Below are 12194 nucleotides of genomic sequence, written 5' to 3'. Positions count from 1 at the left end.
ACAACTCCTGAGCCTGCGCTCTAGAGCCTGCGAACCACAACTACTGAGCCCAGGTGCCACAACTACTGAAGCCCGCACGCCTAGAGCCCGTGCTCCGCAACAAGAGAAGCCACCACAGTGAGAAGCCCGCTCACCACAACAGAGAGTAGCCCCCGCTCGCCGCAACCAGAGAAAGCCCGCACACAGCAACAAAGACCCAACACCGCCAAAAATAAATAAATAAATAAATAAAATTTATTTAAAAAAAATAAAGATGACCCAAAATACAATAACTCAACAAGAGAGAAGTTTATTTTTCTCTCTCAGAACAGTCTGAGTTCCAGGTTGGCAGGAAGCTCTCCTCCATGCTGTCATTCAAGGACCCAGGTTCCTTCATTCTTGCTTTTCCACCATGCCCTAGGGTGGTCTTTGTCTGGTTTGAGGGTACACACAAGTTCTGGGTCCCAGGAAGAAATGAAAAGTGTACAAGAGGCATACCCATTTGTTAAGGTCCCAGCCCATAAGTGGTCCACATCACTTTGCTTCTATTCTTCTACCAAGAACTTAGTCACATGGCCATCCTAACTGCCAAGAAGACTGGAAAATACACACACAGACACACACACACACCCATATGCCCAACAGTTCAATTATTTTAGAAAAAAGGAAAGAATGGATTTTTTTATAGTGTCACTACATCAACTATATGTGACCCAAACACCACCAAATAGAGAATCTTCATTTATTATAAGCAATTAGGTCAGAGTTTTTGTTAAAGAAGGAAACCAAAAAAGTGTGATTCATAGAAGACATAAAGAGACAGGGTCCCTTTGAGCAATGAAGCAGGTCCCAGCGACTTGAAAAGACTCTATTTGATTTGCTTTTCCAGATACGAGACTTGGGGGCAGTCAGCAGCAAGCAAGGGTGACTGATATCCAAAACGTTGCTTATAAAATGCTTTATATTTGAATAATGATTTCCATCTTATGAGGATCATTTATACACATTATCTAATTGGATGTGAAAATATTCCTGATTCAGGAAAGCAAGGTTCAGAAAGGTGAAGACTCTTGCATGAAGTTACTCAACTCACAAGTTGCAAAGGTGGGATCAGAACCCAAATCTTCCAAGTTCAAGTCCAGTGCCTTTGACACAACAAAATGGTGCCTATTCATATTACATCCCATGAGGGTGACTAGTTGGACATCTTGTGGAGAATCAGGGCTATATTTTTTTACTGGACTTTACTTTTTCAGTCTCCATGTGATTTAGGTGCCATTATTAAGATATCAAGAGTCATCTGAATAATAATAGTACTGGCTCTTACTTGTCAACCATAAATCTTATCTACTCCTCATGATGGCCCAGGAAGGGAGACATTATTATCTCTATCTTACACAGGAGGAAACTGAAGCGGTTAGGTAACTTTTCCCAACACACGGCTAATAAGTGGTTGAGCCAGGGCGTAAGCACAAATTGATCTATGTCTTTTCTCTCTGTTCTGGGTTGAAAGATGAAAGGCATTTGCTGCTTAGGCCTCAGGAAAGGACACACCAGCAAAGCTTGGTAATTGCAAGCCTGAGTTAGACCAAATTATTTGGTTTTTTTTTTTAAAAAAGAAGAAAAGATTTTATTTATATTCACCACACACTGCCTTATATGACTTAATAACAATATTTGTAGTTTTTGTTAATGTCATAGAATTTTTCATCATTTTAAGGCAGTTGCACATATTCTTAATCTTTTCAAAAATTAATTTTCCTTACATTTAAATGTTTATATTTAAATTCAGTAGAAGTTCTTTTTCGAGAATATAATTACACCTCCAACATGTAGCTGAACTATGTAGCTGACTTGTTCATTCCGTTTTTAAAAAAAACAAATTTAGACCAAATTATTTAAGCTTATCCCAAACTCCTGACCTCCCATTGAGTATCTTAGAAATTGAACCTGTAGTCGGGTCTTCGCTGGCCAAGACCTCCAGATGCCCTTGTCCACGGGGCTCATAGACGTTTATGGTGTCAGAACTGGAAAGAAACAAAGTTCCTCTAATCCAGCATGTCCTTTTTACAGATGGTGAAACAGACCCAGAAGGAGAAACATAACTTGCCAGTGGTGTCAGGGCTAATTCCTAGCAAAACCAGCACGTTCATTTGATTTTTTAGGCTCCAGGCCCATGATGACTCCTGGACTAAGCACTGGCCTTGCCTACCACCTGTCAGAGCTTTCCTCAAGCGAGTAAACAGAGAGGCAGAACTCACTGGGCTCCACGCAGCAGCGTCTAGAGCTGCCCCTTCTCCCTACTCCATCCCCACCCAGCTGGGCGAGCTTGCCGTTTTTTCCAAGGCAGGGCCAGCCTGTCCCGAGCTGCAAGATGTATTAATCAATTTGATGAGGATGTTAAAGCTTTCTCTTTGCAACTAATTATGGCCTGATTTATAGGCCTGGCCTTGGTTTGATAGAGCTCTCTTCCTGACAGGGATAAATGCGATACTGGCATGGACCCCTTCATCTCTTCCATTTCTCTCTCTTCCTCCCTCCTCCCTCCCTCCCACGTCTCCTGCCTCCTGACTCTGCTCTTGGTTCCCACAGGAACACCCTAATGACATGTTGACAAGCTGGTGAAGCATAGCTCCCTCTCTGTTGCATCTGCCTCTGGCACCACCATTCCTAGTGTATTCTCGACATGGGCAGATGGAGGCCCTGGCAGGCTCCAGCCACCACTCAGGTGCTGAGCTAGAAGAAACTCTGTACACCCCTTCCTTCTGGAAACAGAATAATAAAACTATTTTGGGTTGACACAGCATCTTCCTTCCCAAACACTTCAAGAGCTTGTTGAAATGAACTTCATCCCCAGTTGAACTGGGTTGAATGGAGGGTTTCAGATGAGTTTTACTCTGGTTATTTTACAGATGGGAAAACTAAGGCAGGGAGATGAACGTGCCTGTGAGTCCACACACGGTAGGACAGTAGAGGTGAGAATGGATCGCTGTCCTGACTTCTAGCTCCAAGATCTTTCCACTGCGGGGGTCTTTGAGTCACCTTGCTGTACTGTTCCTAGGAACCCCTGCCTCCGGGTTGGCTTCGTGGTACCCACAGCAATTTGATAGAAGGAGAGCCCTCGCGTATACGTTGGTTTCCTAACCTTAGGCCTGAGGGGTTTTGTGACTGTGGTATGCAAATAGCATATGAAATAAGATGTAAATCAGCACTTGGCACAGCTTACATACACTCATACACACGTACATACACCCGTACACACACCCATACACACGTACCTACACCCGTACACACGTACACACACCCATACACACGTACACATGGGCTAGTTTCCAGCAATCTTTATGTCACACAGAGAAATAAGGGACAACCCCAAATCATCCGCTGCCTTAGACTTGAAGGCCATGGATTCAGCAGGGCTCTGTGGGAAGCTCCCCAGTGTGGGGTAGTTCCTTGTATTCTGTCCCCTGAGGGCTAAGACCGCTTCTCAAAAGTGCCAATGGAGAGACACAAAATGCACTGTATAATATTTCTACAAAACATTGGTCTCTGCAAGGTGCTCACCTGAATATAACCAAAGTAAAATTTCAAACCTAACCTGAACCTGAGCCTTAACCTTACCCCTAACCCTAAATCTAAATAACTTCCCAACCTTCACGCTAAACTAACCCTAATCTAAACTCAAACCCAACGCAAGATCTAAACATAACCTGATCCCAGACCACAATCCTAACTCTAAAGTCATCCTAACATTAACCACAATCCTTATCGTAACTCAGTGGTTCTCAACCCGAGGTGATTTTTATCCCCTCCCTCAGAGAACATTTGACAAGGTCCGGAGATATTTTCGGTTCGTACCCTGAGGGCGGGAGCAGGTACCATTGGAATCGGGTGGGTAGAGGCCAGGGTTGCTGTTAAGTGTCCTTACAAGCACAGGGCAGCCGCCACAACAGAATTCCCCAGCCTCAAATGTCAGTAGTGCCATGACTGAGAAACCCTGCCCTAACCTTAACCTAACCATAATTCTAAATTAAACTAATACTAACCCTAAACTTAAACCTAATTTCCCAACCCTAAATTCACTCTAACCTAAACTTGAATCCGAACTCAAAATCTGAACTTCACTGAAACCGCAACCCATAATCCTAACCTAGATTCTAGCTATGAATCAAGCCCAATCCGAACGCTAACCCTAATGGCACCCAGATGGGTGCTAGGATGAGAAGCGCGAACCTAGAGCCTGTCCTGCCGCTATTTCCCTTATTTTTCTTCACATTCCATGAGTGATTATTCAGACCGTTCTGGATTGTTTAGGTTCTCTGTTTCTCCTGAGCTCCATTATGTCTCCTGACCTGCGTTATGGCACTGCTCATCAGCTCTCTCTCCCCGAAAGAGAAGATATTAAAGGAGATGAAATTCACACTTGGTTGAGCAGTTAGCTGTCTCAGAGGACACTGGCAAAGGAGGGTCATTTTAAAATATATGTCTTATATAATATATAATACGATTTGGGGGGAAATCCTGATAGTGATGCTGTTTAGTGGCAATATTCTTTTCTTAAATATTCTTTTAAATTAAGAAAAGTTTATTTATTTATTTATTTATGGCCATGCCGCACAGCTTGCGGGATCTCCGTTCCCTGACCAGACACTGAACCTGGGCCACAGCTATGAAAGCCCAGAATCCTAACCACTAGGCCACCAGGGAATTCCCAAGGAAAGTTTAAAACTGCTCTCCCACTTGATCTTTAAATTACCTTAAAGGTTGATGAGTCAGGCTGTATTATCCTCACCTGATAAATAAGACACTAAAGTACAGAGGTGTTAAAGGCTTTGCCCAAGACTGCACAGCAAGATAGCAGGAGAGCTTAGCCAGATGGCTTGATTCATCATCTAGTTTCTACTTTTTCACCCTGCCTGTGACCTCAACTACTATTATCTCCCATTTCCTTACATTTAGTGCAGATATCCAAGAATCCTAAACGTTTTTTTTAGAATTTGGCATAACATCAGGAGTGTGTTCAGGGTTTGAGAAGGGGAAGCAGAGCCAGTAATGAGTGTGGAATGAAGAGTATTAATCCAAATGACCAAGTGTTCAATGACAAACACTTTTAAAAGCTCCAGCTTGAAATGGGGGAGGGGTTACGTGGAGAGACGGTAACCAGGAAGGCAGGAACAGGTGAAAGCCCTGGAGGATGGGACTTGGTGTCAGGTTGAAGAGCTGACGGTATACAATGAGAGGAACCTGTTCAGAACCTCAGGGAGAACTAAGGACAGCCCTGATTTCCCTACATTTTTCCTTCTAGAAGGTCAATGCTACCTTTTGGGGCAAAAACTTTCCCAGGACTCTCCTTCACGTGGAACCTGGAGCCTTACATCCACAACTGCATGAGCATTGCAGAGGCTTGTGACAGAGCAGAGTTTGCTCAGATGGACATTAAAAAAGAAAGCAGTGAACAGCGAGGAGTGAGGGGAAACCAGGCCAAAAAGGATGTGACTGACGAGCTAGTTGGGAGGAGCAAAGTTGGCGAGTCCTGGTGAGTCGTGCTGAGTCATGCAGTCCTAGAATGTAGGGCAAACCGGGCATCTAGAAATTAAATGTAGAGGAAAGGGCCCTGGGCTCAGGCCAGGAGACCTATATTTGAATCTCATCTCTGATGATGCAGACCTTAGACAAGCCACTTCTCACAATTTCTCCATTTGGAAAATAAGAGGGTTGGACTAGAACTTAAAGTCCTTTTTAACTTTGACATTCTAGAATTCCTGACTTCCAAATCAAAACCACACTGTGACATGGAAACAACCTAAATGTCCATCGACAGATGAATGGATACAGAAGGTGTGGTACATACAAGCAGTGGAATACTATTCAGCCATGAAAAAATGAAACAGTGCCATTTGCAGCAACATGGATGGACCTAGAGATTAGGATACTAAGTGAAGTAAGTCAGAAAGAGAAAGACAAATACCATATGATATCACTTATACGTGGAATCTAAAATATGACACAAATGAACTTATCTGTGAAACAGACACACAGACAGAGAACAGACTTGTGGTTGTCAGGGGGAAAGTGGGTGGGGGAGGGATGGCTTGGGAGTTTGGGATTAGCAGATGCAAACTATTATATATAAAATAGATAAACAACAAGGTCCTACTGTATAGCACAGGGAACTCTATTCAATATCCTGTGATGAACCATAATGGAAAAGAATATAAAAAGTAATATATATATATGTATAAAACTGAATCACTTTGCTGTACAGCAGAAATTAACACAACGTTGTAAATCAACTATAGTTCACTAAAAACAAACAAACAAAAAACCAGCCTGTGCACATCTTTTTCTAATTCTGTCTTCCCTCTGCACTCCCCACTGGACACTTATTGGATTTGTTTTCTGGTGGGTAGAAGTCCCTGGTTTCTCCCATCAGACACAAGCCTCTGAAAGACGAGGACCATCTGGAACTCCTAGCCCTTGGAGCCTCCAGGATAGTGCTTTGCTGGCAAAAGAGGCTCCATGAGGTCCACAGGCACAGATGCCTGACTTGTCACGTGGCCTCCCCTGTGTTCCCGAAGTTACCGTGCCCTGGCCCCAGGCCTCAGGGCTGCCTGGCCAGGAGTAGAGGATGCCAGGAGACCTCCACAACTGTCCATTAATCCTGCTGGAGTTGGAGGCCCCTCCACCCTGAGGAGCTGGTGTTTCTTGATGAGGAGCCTGGCTGCCCTGAGTAGATGAAAAGCCACCTTCACAGTGAAGTGAATTCCCTCTGACCCAAAGCAACTGTCCCTCGATGTCCCCCAAAACAAAATCCTCATGAATAAATAATAGGGGAGAAATGAGTTTTCCCAAGAAAAAAGCAGAGTTGAAGAAGTTATCAAAAGAAGTTGGGATCTTTCATCTCATGAGACACATCGCTTATGTGTCGCCCCAGACTCCCCTTGCCAACCCCCCTCCCATTCCACTGATCCGGAGCCACATCCTGCTTCTCCCTCACATGGAAACAGGCAGCACCTAGGAGATCATCTGCTCAGACTTTCCTTCAGAGGAAAAGAAAAACCACAAACAGCTGCCCTACAAGCCCTCCTGCCAAATTCCAGCTTAGACTGGGGATCTTGGTGACCTCATCGGTATCTGAGCTGGAACTCACTTCTCCAGAGACAGAGGGGCTGCCAGCATTGCTACAGAGTCCCTGGAAAAAGCAGAGGATACATGGTGGGTTTGTACCTGGGCCACCCGTGGAGAGGTGTGCCGAGAGCTGCACCCAAGGGCTGAGCCCTGGACCAGGCCCTGCCTTGCCAGTTGGGAGGTGGAGTGAGTCCCTTCCCCTGGCTCCACCCTACGCCTTCAAAAGCTCTTTCCTTCTGCAATCAAAAGAAATCCAAGTTAGGGCCTCATTCCCTCTCATCTGGATCCCAGTGGAAATGCAAATACCCTTGGGAGAAAATGTACCTCTGTGTGAATGAACACCTCAGAACCTGTCCAGAGTAGTTTTGTTTTGTTTTGTTTGCGGTACGCGGGCCTCTCACTGTTGTGGCCTCTCCCATTGCGGAGCACAGGCTCTGGACGCGCAGGCTCAGCGGCCATGGCTCATGGGCCCAGCCACTCCGCGACATGTGGGATCTTCCCGGACCGGGACGCGAACCCGTGTCCCCTGCATCGGCAGGCGGACTCTCAACCACTGCGCCACCAGGGAAGCTCCAGGGTAGTTTCACCGAAAGAGAAGGTATGACAGAGCAGGAGGACCCTGGTGAGGCAGCGGAGTGAAGGCGTCAGGGGTACAAAGTTCCTACAGGGTCAACACTGCAGGAGGCACCTCAGACACCACGTAGAAAAAACCCCTCGTGTGGCAGGTGAGGAAACCAAGGCCCAGAGAAGAAGACTGTCTCTCCAGTGTCACACAGCAAGTTAGTATCAGGAGCTACAACTCAAGTCTCCTGACTCCTAGCCCTGTGCCAGCCGCAGAAAAGGAAAGCCCAAGGCCTGAAAGATAAATTTTGCCTGCTTCACAGGTTTGCCAGGGGCTACCCTTTCCACACCTCCACCTTAGTAAAACTTGGTTCCACTAGGAGTGACCTCTATTCTTGGCTGGGGGCAGTTGCAAAGCAGCATGCGTGGTTAGAAAGGGTGGATGAGACTGGGGAAAGGGGCTGAAGATCTTCCTGAACAAAGGTTTTGAGAGAAGTCTGAATCTTCCACTGCATCAGACTCTGTAAACGATGTTAAACCCTGACTTGGAGTGGGGCTACTGGCTAGCACTCCTTTCTGGCCCCAACGGCCCAAAGAAAAATAGTAACGCCATCATCTTTGGGTGCAAAGGATGACACACTAGTAAATTATTCCTTGTGTGGATTCCTCTAAGGACACATTCCTTTCCTCCTTATCTTATAGTTGTTTCTATAATGGAAGAAAAATAGAACCTTAGAATCAGACCTGGATATGTGGCTTAAACTTTTTTTTTAATGTTTTAGTGTGGGAAATATACATAACATAAAATTTACCATCTTTAAGAAAGATTTTTATTGAAGTATAGTTGATTTACAATATTGTGTTAGTTTCAGGTGTACAGCAAAGTGATTCGGTTACACATATGTATGTATATATCTACATTCTTTTTTTATATTCTTTTCCATTATAATTTATTACAAGATATTGAGTATAGTTCCCTGTGCTACACAGTAAATCTTTGTTGTTAAAATTTACCATCTTAGGGAGTTCCCTGGTGGTCCAGCGGTTAGGACCCGGTGCTCTCACTGCTGTGGCCCCAGGTTCAGTCCCTCATCTGGGAACTAAGATCCTGCAAGCCACATGGCACGGCCAAAACCAAAAAACATTTACCATCTTAATCATTTTTTAAGAGTATAGTTCACTAGTGTTAAGTACACTCACATTGGTGTACAACCAATCTTCAGATCTGCTTTCATCTTGAAAACCTGAAACTCTGTACCCATTAAACAACCACCCCCATGCCCCCCTTCCCTCAGTCCCTGGCAACCACCCTTCCATTGTCTGTCTCTATGAATTTGACTACTCTGGGTACCTCGTATAAGAGGAATCATACAGTATTTGTCTTTTTGTGACTGGCTTGTTTCATTTATCATAATGTCCCTAAGCTTCATCCATGTTGTAGCATAGGAAACGCAGAATTTCCTTCCTTTTTAGGGCTGAATAATATTCCATTGTATGTGTATACCACATTCTCTTTATTCATTCATCTGTTGGTAGACCCTTGAGTTGCCTCGGCCTTTTAGCAATTGTGAATAGTGCTGCTATGAACATGGGTGGATGCATATCTCTTTGAGACCCTGCATTTTTATACCCAGAATTGGAATTGCTGGATCATATGGTCATCCTATTTTTCATTTTTGAGGAAATTCCATACAATTGGCTTAAACTTTGGAGGCCTTTGGTTTTCTTCATCTATGAGATAGGCTCAAGGTTGTTATGAGTATTGTAAAAATAATGTACATAAAGCTCTTGGCTTGAGACTTGGTACGTGGTAGGAATTTAAGAGATGGTTGTTCTGCATGGACTCTTGAGGGGCTGTGTTTTTTTCCGTATCCCAAGTATTTAGCACCGTGCCAGACACATAGCAGGTGTTTGATGCATGACTGTTAGTGAATGAATAAATAATCAATAAACACATCCTTGTAACTCCTGGAGTACTTAGAATAATTCTGTACATTGTAAGTGCTCAATAAATGTTAGTTGAATGAATGCATGTAGTATTTCTTATAGACGCCTATTTTTCCCGTATCCCACATGAGAAAAGGAATTTGCTCACGTCTAAAGTTCCTGGCAGGACAGGGACTTCCCTGGTGGTCCAGCGGTAAAGAATCCGCCTTCCAATGCAGGGAATACAGGTTCATCCCTGGTGAGGGAACCAAGGTTCCATATGCCGCGGGGCAACTAAGTCCACGCACCACAACTACTGAGCCTGTGCACACCGCAAAGAGGGAGAAGCTCACGTGCTGCAAACTACAGAGCCCACGCGCTCTGGAGCCCGTGAGTCACAATGAAAGATCCCGCATGCCTCAACAAAGATACTGTGTGCTGCAACTAAGACCTGATGCAGCCTAAAAAACTAAATAAATAAATATTTTTTTAAAAGATAGATAGTTTAAAAAAAAAAAGATAGATAGTTTAAAAAATAGTATAAAATAAAGTTCCTGGCAGGAAAATTCAGAATCAAGTATTTGGCCTACTGCCACTTATGCCAATGCTGACAAGAACTCCCATTTTCCAAGGTCCCTCCCTTCCCTTTACCCACAGCAAGTGAATTCCATTGCACGAGGAGGGTAAAGGAGGAAGATCTCCACCTGAAAGTAACCGGAGCACTTCCAGGCTGCACTGGGCTTGCTAGGGTTTCTCTCTTCCTATCATGTTCATAGAACACTTACCATGGGCTCCAAGGCATATTGCAAAGCCTTGTCCGTGTTGAATATGTTAGTCTATGCAACTCAGAGAATTTCAGTCACCAGGCCCAAGTCCAACAGCAATGACCAGGTCTCACCTCACAGCAGCATCTCTGTTCTGTGGCCGCCTGCTTGACCCAGGGGCTTACCTGCTTCTTACAATGGAACCCGAATCTTTTTTTTTTCCCACAAGTTTGGCTTCTACTTTTCTAAGCACTGCCCACAATACATCCAACATTGTAACTACTCAGCTCCCTAGACCTCTGTATACTGCCTTCTCTTTTTCTGAAATGTCCTTCCCATTCATAAGGATATTGGTCAAAACTTGCCCACAGTGGTGACTGGAAGCAAGATCAAGAGGAAGGGAAACTCCCTCCCAGGTGTATGGATTGGGAACTCCCTTAAGACATCCTTAGCACCTTACACAAGACCTGTCACACAGGAAGAGCTCAATAAATCCATGCCGAGTGGATAAATATTGGTTTAATGCACCATATTCCTAGATGGTTTTGTTTAGACTATAAACTCCCCGAGCATGGGGTTAAGAAACATGTCTCTCCTCTCAGACAGGATGCCTCCTAACCCAGAGGCAAATATTTCCCTACTATATGGGAGCCTTCTGGGTCCAAATTCTTGCCACTTCCAAGTTCTATGAGCCCCAAAACTTCACCAAGGACCTCGCTTATGATGATGACGTAAACCAGGGCTTCTCGACCTCAGCATTATTGGCTCTCTGCGCAGATAATTCTTTGATGTGGGGGGGGCTGTCCAGTGCACTATAGGGTGGTTAGCAGCGTCCCTGGCCTCCACTCACTAGATGCCAATAGTAACCCCTTCTCAGTTTTGACAGCTGAAAATATCTCCAAACAATACCAAATATCTCTTGTGGTTTTTCTGGAGCTGGGGGGTGTGGGAGGGGAGGAGGAAAAACCACTGGCTTAGACTGAAGCAGAAGAAGAAGCAATTTCTCTACTTTTTATTGCGTTGTGGGAATGGAAAATATTTTTCTAGTAGAGTAAGAGTTACATATTTATTAAATTGAGAACTGATGAGTGATGTACTTCCAACCTCGGGGTTTCTCAGGATTGAAACTGGGAGTACCCCAGGTGAGATAATCCCTGCCTGGGACAAAATTTCCATGTCAGGTCATTGGGGAATGAAATGACAGAAAAGGGAAGCAGAAAAGTGTGAGGGCGTGCCCCACCAGAAGTTACTGGAAATAGCAGTTCCTCTCTACTCCTCAGATAGGACCTGCCAGTACCCTAAACCTGGGGTCACACACATAAAGGCCCATTCTGGTTGGATTGTACCTGCCTGCAGAAACTGGAGCCCAGAGAGACTGAACGACTTTTCTGATGTTGCACAGCACATCAGAGACAAAACCAGGACTTGAACTCCCTTTGACATTGGATGTCTGATAGACGGGGGACATGAGCGCCCTCAGCTGCCCAAGGTCCTTTCCTTTGTCTGCACAAATCTGACTGTAGAAGCACAGACTAGGCCAGCAAGAGAGAAGTATCTACACGCGATCTTGGCTTGGGGATGGGGGTGCTCTTGGGGGACAGGACTGTTCACAACAGCAGGCCGTTTCCCGAGATGCTCTGGGGTAGCTGAGCCCACTATCTCACGTTCTTGTTGCTGTGTGGAGATAAGCTATCGGCTCCTGCACAGAATCAACTGAGGAAGTCAGGAGGGAGGGGAGGCCTTGGCAGCTGGCAGGAAAGAGCTGGCAGCAAAAAAAAGCAAAGCGTCCTGGGGACAAAACTGCTGACTGGACTGTTATGAAGGAAAGAAGGAGGG

The sequence above is a fragment of the Aethalodelphis obliquidens genome, unplaced genomic scaffold (assembly GCF_003676395.1).
Source record: "Aethalodelphis obliquidens isolate GAN/ISIS:26980383/991018 unplaced genomic scaffold, ASM367639v1 scaffold89, whole genome shotgun sequence".
NCBI lineage: Eukaryota > Metazoa > Chordata > Mammalia > Artiodactyla > Delphinidae > Aethalodelphis > Aethalodelphis obliquidens.
Note: the sequence above shows the minus strand (reverse complement) of the source record.